The sequence below is a fragment of the Cicer arietinum genome, chromosome 5 (genome assembly GCF_000331145.2).
Source record: "Cicer arietinum cultivar CDC Frontier isolate Library 1 chromosome 5, Cicar.CDCFrontier_v2.0, whole genome shotgun sequence".
NCBI lineage: Eukaryota > Viridiplantae > Streptophyta > Magnoliopsida > Fabales > Fabaceae > Cicer > Cicer arietinum.
In genome coordinates, this window is record NC_021164.2 from 51,092,766 (window position 1) to 51,107,680 (window position 14,915).

Sequence of the window (14,915 nt, forward strand, 5' to 3'; positions counted from 1 at the left end):
GTATTAAAAATGGGGAATCTTTTAATATCTGCATTCGCTTAACGATTGTGGTGGATGGAGTCTGTGTATGCTTATGCATTTCATTTTGGTAAATCGTGCTGACCCGTGATAGGTGGCACCTCGATAAATAGTACTTTGGCCTGTGATAGGCGGTACGTTTACGGTTTACGCTTTTTCTTTTAATAAATCGTGCTGACCCGTGATAGGTGGCACCTCGGTAAACAGTACTGACCCGTGATAGGTGGTACGTTTATGATTTATGCTTTTTAGTAAATGGTGCTGACCTGTGATAGGTGGCACCTCGGTAATTGGTACTTTGGCCTGCGATAGGCGGTACAATTATGATTTACGGCCCTTCGAGGAGGGTTTTGGTTTGGAATTCCGAGTCCATGCATTTTGGCATATACGCATTGCATTAGGGTGCCTGGCACGCGAGTCATGTTTGATTTGAGTTTATGATTGAGTGATTCGAATTTTGATTTATCGTGATAACTGAGATGAAGGTGTTAAGTGCTATGTGTTGTGTATTGTGTGTGAGTATGATGGTTATCGAACCTTCGTGTGTCGTAGTAATCGCGTAGGAATTGCTAAGTGTTAGGTTGTGGACTTGATTAGGAATGACTTAGGTTAATTCATGAATTTTTGGAAAACTGATCAGGGAAATCGATTTCCCAATCGATTGGATGAAAGACAGGGGCTTGGCCAAATGAACAAAATCGATTAGCCAATCGATTTCGAAATCAATTTTCAAAGGAATCAGTTAAGAAATCGATTGCCCAATCGATTAGGCCTTAAGTCAGGGGCTCAGGAACCAATCAATCGATTTACCAATCGATTGAATTCAGCCCAGGATTCTGTTTTCATTAAGAATCCCTCACCAAATCGATTAGGAAATCGATTGGCTCGAAACCAGGGGCTCAGGAACCAATCAATCGATTTACCAATCGATTGAATTCAGCCCAGGATTCTATGTATTTTTGGAAGGATAAGCAGGGAAATCAATTTCCAAATCGATTTGGGAAGTTACAGGGGCTCAACTATTTATAAAATCGATTTCCCAATCGATTTGGGAAGTTACAGGGGCTCAACTATTTATGAAATCGATTACCCAAATCGATTTGGCCATGCAGGAATTCAGCAAAACTGACGGAAATCGATTTGGAAATCGATTGGCATTAAGTCAGGGGCTGAGATATGCTGTCAATCGATTGCCCAATCGATTGAATTAAGCCCATAATTCAAATTTCACTAAAAACCTTCAGGAAATCGATTGGCTTAGTAGAAATTCTTATTTTGAGTTAGATAACAGATTGCTCATTGATTTATCAATGTCTTGGTTAGTTATATATTACTTGATGGATTGAGAACCTTATTTTGTTTTCATTGTTATTTGGCATGTGTTATATGAACTTTTAGCATGTGGAAAACCCTTTTAAGGTGCATGATAAGTTGAAAGGTTATTTTGTGCATGTAAAAACTTAAATGTCATGTGTTACTTGTTAATTTCGGATGGTGACCCTTTACAACTATTGTGGAAATATGGGCTTTGCCCTCAGATGAGAGCCAGGACGATCCTACCGGTTCGTACCCTGCGGATGGGAATGTAGATGGGAATGCTTGACTGGAGCTATGTTAGGAGGATCTCACGGGGCGCGTGGAGATCACTCAGGGTGTATAGCTATAATATTTTTTGAAGAATGATCAGATTAGGATGACATAGAGAGAACTTATGTTTTTTTGGATTACGTTATTTTGAACTGGAAAACTTTACATTTACTAATATTGTCAGCTTGACATGTTATTTTCGGTGGGTTACATGTACCACTTTTTGATGTGTAAATATTTTGGATTCATATTTTGAGAAATTTTTCTGCTGCTTATAAGTTATAATGACTCGATTATTTATCCAAAGTTATTACCTCATTTATTTCTCTGTTTTATTTTAATTTCTTTTGAAAAAAAAAAAATACACCCTCGCTTTGAAATATCGGGGTATTACATATTTATAGGTATAAATAGAAAACTCTAGACACATTTCTAGGAGCTTCCTAATTAATACCCACTTCTAGATACTTCCCACAATTTTCTATAATTAAAGCACTTCTAGATTCTTACATAGAAATTTTACATGGTTCTAGACTTATCTAATTTCAAATTAGTAATAACAGCTATTTCGGTCTCTAAATTTCGTTAGAGACCGATTTAGTGACACACAAATATTTATTTTTGAGGTTCAAAATTACAATCTCTATTTTTGTCGCTAGTGTGACTGAAAATATTCAGTCTCTAAATCGGTCACTAAAGGAGAAATTTCTAGTAGTTTGATGTACTTCTTGAAGACAAGATGACATGCTATCAAGAGATGATGTATTTCTTGAAATAATAAAAATAATGTTTTTGACATTTTTCTTGGTTAACAAATTAAAATATACACAAAGTTTACTTCAATAATCTCTTATCTCTTTAAGAACAAATTAAAATGAATTCATATTTTAAAAAATAAAAATAGAAAATGTTTTCAAAATATAAAAAATAGAAAATAGTGTGTTAGAATGTATGTGTTAGAGAATACGTTTTTAGCTTTATTCTTTAAAAAAATTAGGAAAAATAGTCAAAATAAAGATAGAGAATGTATCAATACTCTTATTTTGTGACGATGTTGAGTTGCTTGAATTTCTTTAAAGCTTGGAGCAATTTTAGGGCATGAAGTTATGAAAGGAGATTGAAGTTTGGGCGCCTTTAACTTAACACACTTGCATATATGAACAAAACATGGAAGGTCATCTAGCCATATGTGTGTTAGGTTTGGAAGACACATATCATTGAGAGTGTTGTCTCCACCGCCATGTCTAAAAACTTCTTTTTGTTTAAGAGCAATTGATATAGATAGACTTCTCAACTTTGGAAGCATTCTAATCATAGAAATAGAGAAAAGGCTTTTCATTTTGTTGCAATCATAGACCTTTATATCTGTTAGTTTTGGAAAACACACTTCAGCATTGGATAATTTCACAAGTTCTTCATTTTCAAAAATGATTTGTTGCAAATTGTCGCAGTTGGATATATGAAGGGAGGACAACTCTCATTGGCTTCTATGTATCTCCATTGAGAATAAGTATGTCAAGTTTTTACATTTTTCCGCAGTCACTACGCCAAAAATGACATTTAACAGCGCCCATTTTACAGCGCTTGCTAAACACAAGCGCTGTTGTAATTATATTTTAAAAATAACGGAACCTTTTACAGCGCTTTTGATGCCAAGCGCTGTAGTAGGTCATATAACGTTTGCGCATCACGTTATAAGGCTTTTACAGCGCTTGTCAAAAAAGCGCTGTAAAAGGAAGCGCTTTCGCGTATCAGTTACAGCGCTTTTTTCACAAGCGCTGTAAAATACATGCGCTTTCATTGAATTTAACTACCTATTACAGCGCTTTTTTCACAAGCGCTGTAAAATACATGCGCTTTCATTGAATTTAACTACCTATTACAGCGCGTTTTTCACAAGCGCTGTAAAACACATGCGCTTTCATTGAATTTAACTACCTATTACAGCGCTTTTTTCACAAGCGCTGTAAAATACATCTTTCAAATAATTATATACGTTGCGAACCCTAATATCCTCTACGTACTGTGCGGCCATCTACGTTGTCTAAGGTATTTTTTACACATGATCTGTTATGTTTTGAAATTGTCAAAAATTGTCAAAAACTCATACCACATGATCTGTTCTGTTTTGAAATTGCCAAAAATTGTCAAAAACTCATACCACATGATCTGTTCTGTTTTTGAAATTGTTAGTTGATATTGGTTTCTTTTTTAAACTTGTTGATATGTTTTGAAAGCTTATTATTTTTGTTACTGCATTTATATAGGTGGTATAATATGGATAGGAAATGGATTTCAGCCAATCGATTGTCAAAAGAGTATGAAATTGGAGTGAAGGAGTTTGTTGAGTTTGCAGTGAAGAATGCAAAAGATCCAAATAGAGTAGTTTGTCCTTGTTTAAAATGTTGTTTTGGAAAACGTGTTAGAGAAGATGAATTAGAAGGACATCTAGTATGTAATGGAATTGATCAAAGCTACACATGTTGGATAAGACATGGTGAGAAAAAAAAAGGAAACATTAATTTTGAGAATAGTTCTACATATGCTTCAACTGATTTCGATACAGATACATATGAGCCGGACCGAGTTGATGAGATTGCAAAAGCAGTTGAAGAAGATCTTCGAGATTGTCCTAAAATGTTTGAAAGTTTGTTGAGTGATGCAGAGAAAGAATTATATAATGGTTGTACTAAATTCACAAGACTGTCAGCGATATTAAAGTTGTACAACTTAAAAGCGAGTAATGGATGGTCTGATAAAAGCTTTACGGAATTATTAACACTCATAAAAGATATGTTGCCAGATGATAATGAACTTCCCAGTCGAACCTACGAGGCTAAACGGATTTTGTGTTCTATTGGAATGAGTTACGAAAGGATTCATGCGTGTCCTAACGATTGCATTTTATTTCGAAACGAATATGAACTACTTAAGGCGTGTCCGAAATGCAATGTCTCTCGATATAAGAAGAAAGAATCTACTCCAGCAAAAGTCGTGTGGTATTTTCCTATAATACCAAGATTTAGGCGCATGTATCGCAGTGAAGAAGATTCAAAACACTTGACATGGCATGCAGATGAAAGAATTAGAGATGGAATGTTTCGACACCCTGCAGATTCCCCACAATGGGCAAAAATTGATCACGAGTATCCTGAATTCGGGATAGAGTCAAGAAATCTAAGACTTGCACTTTCTACTGATGGAATGAATCCACATGGTCTTCAAAGCATCTCACATAGCACGTGGCCTGTGATTTTGGTAATATATAACCTACCTCCATGGTTATGTATGAAGCGTAAGTTTATGATGTTGTCTCTGTTAATTTCTGGACCCAAACAACCGGGGAATGATATCGACGTATACTTGACTCCTCTAATCGAAAATTTAAAAAGTATGTGGGAGACAGGTGTGGAAGTTTATGATGGGTATAAGAAAGAATGTTTCAATTTAAGGGTTATGTTGTTCGGCATAATTAATGATTTTCCAGCATATGGTAATTTATCAGGATATAGCATTAAAGGTCAGTGTGCATGTCCTATATGTGAAGAGAGTACAAATTGGATGCGGTTGAAACATTGTAAGAAGAATGTGTTTCTTGGACATCGTAGATTTTTACCTTATAGTCATCAGTATCGTGGGTGGAGAAATGCATTCAATGGAAAATCAGAGGAAGGTAAAGCTCCTTTAGCACCGACTGGATATCAAATACTTGAAAAAGTACAAGGTTTGACCAATAAATTTGGCAAACCTTTTGCGGGAGAGCTGGTGAAAACTGGGTGGAAGAAAAAGTCAATTTTCTTTGAATTGCCATATTGGAAGTCATTGTATGTAAGACATTTCCTCGATGTGATGCATATTGAAAAAAATGTATTTGAAAGTGTTATTGGTACGTTACTCAATGTTCCAGGAAAGTCTAAAGATGGCGTCAATGCAAGATTGGACTTGGTCGATATGGGAATAAGAAATGAACTGGCTCCAGTAAAGAAAGGAAATCGCACATATCTACCTCCAGCCGCTCATACTCTATCTAGAAAGGAAAAAATTGTTTTATGTAAATTTCTACACGAAGTTAAAGTTCCAGAAGGATACTCTTCGAACATTAAAAATTTGGTTTGTATGAAAGACCTCAAGTTAAAAGGTTTGAAGACCCATGATTGTCATATTATAATGGAGCATTTGCTACCAATAGGTATACGTTCCATTTTACCTGAAAAAGTTCGACTAGCCTTAACTAGATTATGTTTCTTCTTCAGGGAAATTTGTAGTAAAGTGATCGACCCTCAGAAATTACCGACATTGCAGAGGGAAATTGTTGTTACTTTGTGTGAGCTTGAAATGTATTTCCCACCATCGTTTTTTGATATAATGGTTCACCTTACTGTTCATCTGGTTAAGGAGACACAACTTTGTGGGCCAGCTTATATGAGATGGATGTATCCGATAGAACGATATATGAAAATATTAAAAGGGTACGTAAAAAGTAGAAGTCGACCAGAAGGTTGTATTGCTGAACGATACATTGTTGAAGAGGCTGCTGAATTTTGTACTGAATATCTGTCCAATGTTGAATCCATAGGGCTTCCCATGTCTCGTCATTCGGGAAGACTATCAGGAGAAGGGATAACTGGAAGGAGACTACTGACTATATCAAGGACAGAATGGGAGCAGGCACAATTGTATGTTCTGCACAATGATGATGAGGTTCAACCGTATGTTACAATACACATTGATCAGTTATCTCGTTTGAACATGAATAGGAATCAAAATTGGATAACTCGAGAGCACAATCGAAGTTTTGTAACATGGTTAAAAAATCACATAATGTCAAAATTTGATATAGACCCCGGATCAATTTCAAATAGATTGAGGTGGCTAGCAAATGGTCCGAGCTTACATGTCTTTTCTTACACTGGTTATGTTATTAACGGCTACACATTTTATACCAAAGAACAAGATGATCAGACCACTATGCAAAATAGTGGAGTCACTCTCGTAGCTGAAGCGATGCATGTCTCAAGTGCAAAAGACAAAAACCCAATATATGCAAATCTATCATATTTTGGGGTTATCGAGCGCATATGGGAGTTAGACTACACAATGTTTCGTGTTCCCATATTTGGTTGCAAGTGGGTCGATAATAATAATGGCGTTCGGATTGATGAGTCAGGATTCTTGCTTGTCGATTTTAATAGGGTGGGATACAAAGACGAGCCTTTTATTTTAGCGTCGCAAGCTCAACAAGTGTTTTATGTCACTGATCCTTCTAATGATAAATGGTCTGTTGTCCTATCGACCAATAAAATAAGTGATGATAACAATAATGATGAAGATGTTGGTAATGATCTTTTATTTGCAACATCACAACAACCACATGAAATTGATTCAACTGATGATGGTTTATATCTTAGAGATGATCATGATGAGGGAATTTGGATTAATCCATCGTTTCGTATTGTAAATGGACAAACAAATGTGAATGTCACCAGGAAAAGAAGAAGGGCATCTTAATGTATATATATGTTTAATTGTTTTATATAAGCTATGCATGTAATCTGAACTGTGTTATTGTAAATATGCATGTAATCTGAATTGAGTGTTTTATACTAAGTTCTGATTAATTTATTTTCTGATTAATTTATTTTCTGCTTATATTTAGCTTGATTTGAGTGTTTTATACCAAGTTCATGTAACAATGAGTGTTTTATATTTAGCTTGATTTACATGAACTGAACTGAATATAAATTAGTAATTTACATGAACTGAACTGAACTGAATAGAGAGATTCTCTTTTGCTCAGTGCATATATATATATAGATTCTTCAGAATACTCATTTCTAATAATTCATCATCTCCTAAAGTATTGTGATAAAGACAATGATAACAATATTTTTAATCCAATAAACAATGATAAAAATGTTTTTAATGTCATCCCAACCCAAATAAACCAAACACAAAAATAAAATAAAGAGACATTTTACAGCGCTTATCTTAAAAAGCGCTGTAAAAGATCCTTTTAAAAATAAAATAATGAGTGTTTTATACCTTTTACAGCGCTTTTCACACAAAGCGCTGTAAACGACTCTTTTGAAAGTGAGTAAAAAAGACATTTTACAGCGCTTATTTGACAAAGCGCTGTAAAAAAGCTTTAAAAATAATATTCATCAGACACCTAATTTCTTCAAACACCTTGTACGCATCATGGGAATCCAAAAAACATCAGACACAAACCCATTTCTTCAAACACCTTGTACGCATCATGGGAATCCAAAAAACATCAGACACAAACCCATTTCTTCAAACACCTTGTACGCATCATGGGAATCCCCAAAAACACCAGACACAAACCCATTTTTCGCAACATGGCAATGATCCTGAATACCAATTAAGTTTCGATTTAAGAAGGAAAGAGAATGTAAAGAGATAAAAAGGGTGTTGAGGTGGAGATTGAATTGTGAAAGAGTAAGCTTTGATGTTTGTGAAGAAGATGCATAAAAGGAGAAGAGTTTGGTGAAGAGGAAGGGATTTTTGTGGTGACCAGTTACTACTATGTGGGTTTTGCATGCATGTTGAGCTTGTTTAAAAAATAACATAACATAACAAAACACAAAAACAATAAGGCCTTTTACAGCGCTTATTTGGAAAAAGCGCTGTAAAAGAGCCTTTTAAAATTAACATAAAGAGACATTTTAGAGCGCTTATGTGGAAAAGCGCTGTAAAAGGCTTTAAAAAACATTCATATAACATAATAACACACGGAGGTCTTTTACAGCGCTTATTTGGGAAAAGCGCTGTAAAAGAGCCTCTTAAAATTAACATAAAGAGACATTTTAGAGCGCTTATGTGTAAAAGCGCTGTAAAAGGCATTCAAATAACATAATAACACACGGAGGTCTTTTACAGCGCTTATTTGAAAAAAGCGCTGTAAAAGAGCCTTTTAAAAATTTAACTAAAGAAGCCTTTTAGAGCGCTTATGTGTGAAAGCGCTGTAAAAGGCATTCATATAACATAATAACACACGGAGGTCTTTTACAGCGCTTATTTGAAAAAAGCGCTGTAAAAGAGCCTTTTAAAAATTTAACTAAAGAAGCCTTTTAGAGCGCTTATGTGTGAAAGCGCTGTAAAAGGCATTCATATAACATAATAACACACGGAGGTCTTTTACAGCGCTTATTTGAAAAAAGCGCTGTAAAAGGCATTCAAATAACATAATAACACACGGAGGTCTTTTACAGCGCTTATTTGAAAAAAGCGCTGTAAAAGGCATTCAAATAACATAATAACACACGGAGGTCTTTTACAGCGCTTATTTGAAAAAAGCGCTGTAAAAGAGCCTTTTAAAAATTTAACTAAAGAAGCCTTTTAGAGCGCTTTACAAAATAAGCGCTGTAAAAGGCTTATAAAAAGCGCTGTAAAAGTGTTACGTATATATAACAGTTACCTCTTCAGTTTCCTCTTCATTACGTAACCTTCATCTCAACCTTCATTTCTTCTCTTCTTTTGCAAACCCTATCATCCCGTCCTTTACGAACCTTATTTCCACGATCATCTCCTTCATTTCGAACCTTATTTCCATCCAAGATCATCTCTCCCATTTCACACAATATATTTTCATTGAAATACGTAACCCTCATTACGTATTTCTTCAAACCGTATTTCTGTGAACCATATTTCTGTGAACTTTCTGCAAACCCTCTTTTCTTTGCATTTCGTCTTTCTTCGAACCATCATTATTCAGGTATTGATGTTATTAAATTTTTGTAATCATTAGAATGCATGTTGAGCTTTTTTAAGATATACTGATACATGTTGAGTTTGTTTATAATAATGCATGATCCATGTTGAGCTTGTTGATGTTATACTAAAGTGCATGTTGAACTTGTTGTAGTTAAATGGATACAAACAAAGATTTAGAAGTTCAAAATGAAGAAGTTGGCACCTCTAAGACTTACGAAAAAGAAGTCAAACGTGGTGCAACTATCATGCAAAGGGTGATTAAAGCACGGAGCAGTGGCATTAAATTTGAGGTATACTATATATACTCTGTTTGCTGTGTGTTTTTTTATCTTTTTTTAGGGTTTAGGGCATGTACTTACTATATGAGTTTATTAGGTTGGCTGGAACGAGAGTGGTCAGCCAGTTGACCCCAACAGCTCCATGTTTGTAAGCTACATTGGGGCTGTTGTTCGTCAAAATGTCCCAATAACAATAGACAACTGGAGAGATAAGGCGTTGAAGGATGCCAAAGATATCATCTGGAATGACATTCAAGTAAATATTTTGATCTACTCTTTTGTCATTTATAATTTTTTTTCTGTAAAATACATTACTTATAATTGTTTTCATTGCAGACCACTTTTGTTCTTGATGAGGAACGAAAGTCATATGTTTTGAGAGTTGCTGGGAAAATCCATCGTGGATTTAGATCCCATCTCTCAAATTTCTATCTAAAAGATAGAGAAGGAAACACAAATGCTGAACCTCCAAAGATATATCAACATTATATATCAAAGGATGAATGGAGTGCATTTGTTTCCAAACGTTCTGACCCGGCGTTTGTCGTAAGTGATTAATTTATTAGCATTTGTGTTTTATTATTCATATTCGTAGCGTATTTTAAATTTTTACACAATTGCTATTTTTTTTTTATATAGAATATTAGTAAGGCAAATCGCGAACGGGCAAGCAACCCAAAACACCCATACAAGAAATCACGTATGGGATATGCACGCCTTGAACAAAAAATTGTAAGTAATTAAACATCACTTGTAATTTGTATTATAAACTATAGTGTGTAACTAATTTGTATTATTTTGTTTATGATTTTAACGAATAGAGAAAAGACACCCAAGCCGATCAACCCTTGGGTCGTCATATCTTATGGAAGGAAGCGCGTGTTAACAAAGAAGGAGTGGTTGATAATGAAAATGTCAAGAAAGTTGTAGAACTTTGTGTAAGTATATTATCACTTTAATATTTTTTAATATTGTATTTTAAAAATGCTATTGAACTTATCTTTTTAATGTTACATGTATTTTAGGAAACTATTGAACAAAGTTCTGAAACTCAAGAGGGCAACAAGGATACGTGCAGGGACATTCTTGGGAAAGTGTTTAATGTCCCTGAGTATTCCGGTCGAGTGAGGGGGAAAGGATTTGGCGTAACTCCCAAAAGCTTTTTTCCTCAAGAGAAGCGCCAAAAACCTTCCAACGAGGAAGTATTAGAGAAGCTCAGAATCTTATCGGAGCAAGTGGCACTCTTGGTGAATACGAATAAAGACAAGCAACTTCCGGTTCAGCTCCAACCTGAAATACAAATGGAGAGTGAAACCGGGAGTTGCAACGTCGGTTTGAAGAGTATTCCCGAGGTAATTAATTACTTACTACTTACTTGCTTATGTAATTACTTATGTATTAAACAAACTTATATATTAACTGTACTTATGTTTTAACTATTGATGTAGGGTGTCACTACATGTGTCCTATACTTGTCCTCGCCGACTCAACGGAAGGTGGGAAAAGGAATATTGCACAATACTTCGGGAGAAGTATTGCACAATATTCCGATCCCCGCGGGCCATGTCAAAGTATCGCCTACGGTTGCTTTCGAACCAACTGCACCGTTGCCCATACCGGACAACGATGGAGATATGAAGTTCTTAAGCGACGCTATTGGCAGTTACGTGGCATGGCCCACACACCTTGTTGCCCTCGAAAAAAAGATTCCCAAGGACAAATCAGTTACATCTCCCGAAAAGGTTTGTCACATTTATTGCCTAAGGTTTTTTATTTTTTCAGATTCAATAAACTAACATTTTACCTCATTTTTGTAGGTCCAAATAAATAAACCACCCCTACAGCCAAAAAAAGGCAGCAGACCTCAAAAATTGGAGGTTAATAGGGCTGCCAAACTACAAAGGCTGGAGGGTAATAAAGCTGCAAAACTTGCAGCAACAAAAAATCTGGATCGGGGAAAATCGGTCGCTGCTGCTGCTGCTCCTAATAAAAGTCAGCCACGCCTTGGTAAATACGGGGCGTTTAGGTTGTATATATGTATCTGAATGTAGTTACTTAGGTTGTAAATTACAGAGTTACAGAGTTACATATATGTTAATAAAGTTACAGAGTTCTGATTTCTGTTCTACTGATTGTGTGAACTGCTTATGGTATTTGAATATGTTTTGTTGTTGTGTGCACTGATTGTGAAGTGATTTTGGATCAAAATAATTTTGGATACAAAGATAAAAGACAGCGCTTTTTAAAAAAAATCCCATAAAAAGCTAAAAAGCGCTTTTCATTTCAAATAATTAATTTACAGCGTTTAAAAAAAAAACACACATTTTACAGCGCTTTTTTTAAAAAGCGCTGTAAAATGTTGTTCTAAAGCGCTTTAATGGTGCACCTTTTACAGCGCTTTCGTGAGAAAGCGCTGTAAAATGTACAAGAAAAGCGCTGTAAAATGCAGACCCATAATATGAAATTATGGGTGGGCATTTTACAGCGCTTTCTCAACAAAGCGCTGTAAAATGCACACCCATATATGAAATTATGGGTGGGCATATTACAGCGCTTTGTTGAGAAAGCGTTGTAATATGCCCACCCATATATGAAATTATGGTTGGGCATTTTACAGCGCTTGTGTTAAAAAGCGCTCTAAAAGCAGACCCATAACTCATATAATGGGGTGCATATTACAACGCTTTTTTGTGAAGAAGCGCTGTAAAATATACATAACAAGTGCGCGTTGTATTTACATGTTTTATAGCGCTTTTATAAAAGCGCTGTTGTATCATTTACAGCGCTCGATTCCACAGCGCTTATTTTTTTGAAAAAGCGCTGTAAATGGCTTAAAAAAAGCGCTGTAAAATGCCCCCCCATATATGAAATTATGGGTGGGCATTTTACAGCGCTTGTGTTAAAAAGCGCTCTAAAAGCAGACCCATAACTCATATAATGGGGTGCATATTACAACGCTTTTTTGTGAAGAAGCGCTGTAAAATATACATAACAAGTGCGGTTGTATTTACATGTTTTATAGCGCTTTTTTAAAAGCGCTGTTGTATCATTTACAGCGCTCGATTCCACAGCGCTTATTTTTTTGAAAAAGCGCTGTAAATGGCTTAAAAAAAGCGCTGTAAAATGCGTTTTTTCGCGTAGTGAGTTAATCTTCAAAGAGATTGGAGACTTAGAATCTAATAATGATTAAGATCCATCCTTGATATAAGGCTCAATTATGAAAAACCTAACAATTCCAACACCTCTTTCTGGATAAATAAGACTAGTTAGTATTGAAAACATAGTCACCAGGTTTGCAATTCTCTTTGGTACGTGGTAAGGGTTTGGGTACGCAGTACGTAATCTTTAAAGTATTCAGTACGTGAGAGGTATACATAATAGGTACGTTGTTTCAGTTCGTGGTACGTTTTAATATACAAATTGGTACGTTAAAATTAAAAAAATTAATTTAATTAAAAAATAACAAATTAAATGATAAAAATATGATTATCATCAATAAAAGTTAACTTTGACAATATTTTTGTATCAAGCACTTTGACAAACACAATTTGCTAAAATAAAATTTCAATTCTTACATTTTTTTCTTCTTCTTTTGATAATAGCTCCCCTAATTACATTTCTATATAGCCACCCTTAATAATGACAAACACAAATTTCCATAAAAATAAATACAAATCTTCTAAAGAAAAATGGAAGAATTGAAAGTACTAATCCCACGTCGGTTGTTTCTAAAATACTATTATAAGTTGAGTTATTTATATAAGTACAACAATTCTATGTACAAGAATAATTGTGTTTGTGTTTATACCACATTGGTAGAAGAGTACATGACCATATTAATGTACTTAAAAAAGTTTATATAAAGTAAATTAAATGTAGCCATATTAATGCAATTAAAAAATTTATATAAAGTAAATTAAAGGTCCACTACAAGAAAAACACCATTTTGTGGCCAACTTTATAAATATTTTGTGGCCGAATAAAACCCTCACAAATTAGTGACCGAAAAAGCCCTCACAAATGTCAAAATTGAAATTGGTCTTTATTTGTGGCTGAAAAAACCCTCACAAATTTTTAAATATTTAACTTGATTTTGTGGCTGCCTAAGCCCTCACAAAATCACAATGTTGTGATTTTGTGAGGGCTTAGGCAACCACAAAATCAAGTTAAATATTTAAGGATTTTGTGAGGGCTTTTTCAGCCACAAATAAAGACCAATTTCAATTTTGACATTTGTGAGGGCTTTTTCGGTCACTAATTTGTGAGAGTTTTATTCGGCCACAAAATATTTATAAAGTTGGCCACAAAATGATGTTTTTCTTGTAGTGCCCAATACAGCTGGCATTTCTGACCGCTCAGGCCGTCACAAATGGATAGTATCCGTTGGCATTGTGGCTGCTTTGGCCGCCACAAATGCTCAACGTGACCCTATATATATTTTTCTCCCCTCTTTCATTTTTTCACATCCAACTTCTCTCTAAAACCTCATTCTAACCATTCTCTCCTCCTTCTCTCTACACAAAATTACTCTTAAGCTTCATTTAAATTTGGTAAGTATAAATTATATTATATATGTAGTTTTATAATTTTATTTTTTAATTTGATATAACTAATTAATGTTATTGATTTTTATTTTTACAGTGCTTGTTAATTATTTCGAAGACTTGCAAGCATATCGTACGTGAGTGAAAGCTTGAAGTCAGACGCTACTCGGCATCAAGTTAGTATTTTATATATTTTAAATTTAGATTAGTAAATATATATATTATTTTTAAAATATAGATTAGTAATATTTATATTTAGATTAGTTTTATAAATTTATTTTTAAAAAAATAGGAATGATGTTGTTTACATATTAATATATGATAAATTAAAGTTTCAAACCACGGTTAAAATATATTAGTTTTAATATAATTATTATTTAAAAAAACATTATTAAAATTGATGATATTATTATTTTTTGTTATAAATAAGTCTTGATTATTAGTCTTGATTTTTAAAAAAACATCATTTAAAATTTTATATAGGTTTGTATCAAAGTTATTGATTTTAAAAAAACATTATTAAAATTTATGATATTAATTATTATTTTTTGTTATAAGTATTGATATTTTATTATATTGTTTGTAATTTATTATATTGTTTGCAAATTAATATATATATATAATGTTTATTTTTTTGTTAGTATTGATATTTTTTGATAGTATTGATATATATACATATATATATATAATTTAAAATTTTATTTCGGTTTATATATATTTATTGTATTGATAATAATATATTATATTGTGTGCA